Genomic DNA, 1,399 nt, shown 5'->3' with positions numbered 1-1,399 from the left:
CTAATAACAAGGAGTTAATTTCAATTTTAGAATAAAATTTTAAACAAAAAATTGTTTGAATGTAAAAATTTCTTTTCACTGAAATGATTGTTGCGTGTTATTGTAAATATGGTTGACATCATTTGACTTATTTTTTTTCTTTTTTTTTTGACAATATTATGAAACAAAAAAAGTTTATCATAAAATTTCGAACAGTTATTTCAATGATTTTAATTCGCTTTTTCTTTTTTTTCTGCAACAGAACAAAGAAAATTTCAAATTTAAATATTTCATTAAATTAAATAATTGCAAAGATTTGATGTTATTTTTGCAAAATTTTTATGGCAATTATCGCACAAAAAATATTTTTGTAAAACATTTAAAAAAGAAAAAAAAAGGCATTAAGAAGGATAGCATTAATTATTTAATTAATTACAAAAAACAACATTTACATCTGATACAAATGCTAAACTTTCTAACATTAATCAAAATATTGGAAATGTTTATGGAAATGAATAGCAAAAATAATTATTCAATTAAAACAATTTTAAAAATTAAAAAAAAGTTTGAAAAATTTTCTTTTTCTTTTTTCAATAAGAAATAATAATCGAATAAGATAATTTTAATATAAAACAAAAAAAAAAAAAATAGCACCATACATTTATCACATCACACAGTATAATATCACATTTACTTATGCAATAAAATGTTACATTTTAATAAAGTAATACATTAATTGATTAACTATAATGAATTAAGTAATGCAGTATTGCAGTAAATCAATGAAGCCTATTAATCAAGTAAATTACTTGAAAAAAAAAAAAGGAGAAAATGTACCTAGTTTGAATATGATCAATAATAAAATATAACAAAATCCAACAATAAAAATTAATGAGCAAATGATAAACGTTTTTTTTTTTTTTAATTGAAATTAATGACTTTACAGGAATAGTACAAAATAATTGATTTAAATGAATTATTTGTTTTGTAAAAATTTTTAAAACATATAATGCGCATCTATTTGTTTTAAACATTAATAGCCTAATATTGTTGGATGGATTTTAAAATAGAAATTCTTTATTTTTTTTTGATAATTGATTAATTTTATGAATATCCTCTATATTATTAGGCTAATTTCTTTTTAATTAGTAAACGATTAGCATTCATTAATTGACGAACGTTTGGTTTTTGTTTTCTTGTTTTCTTTTTTTCAATTTTTATGCATATTTAAAATTTTAATTTTATGATAGGACATTAATGTCACATTTATGTCAACATTAATGTCAACAAATTTGTTTCATCCAATAAAATGTATACTTGAAAAAAAAAACAATTTTTAAGAAATTTATTGGACAATTTGTTGACACAAATTTTTTTTTCAATTATAATTAAAAAAAAAGAAAAGTTAATGAGATATTTT

Source organism: Loa loa (assembly GCF_000183805.2).
Source record: "Loa loa unplaced genomic scaffold supercont3.331, whole genome shotgun sequence".
Classification (NCBI taxonomy): Eukaryota; Metazoa; Nematoda; class Chromadorea; order Rhabditida; family Onchocercidae; genus Loa; species Loa loa.
The sequence above is the reverse complement of the archived record's forward strand: the minus strand, read 5'-3'. Positions refer to the sequence as shown.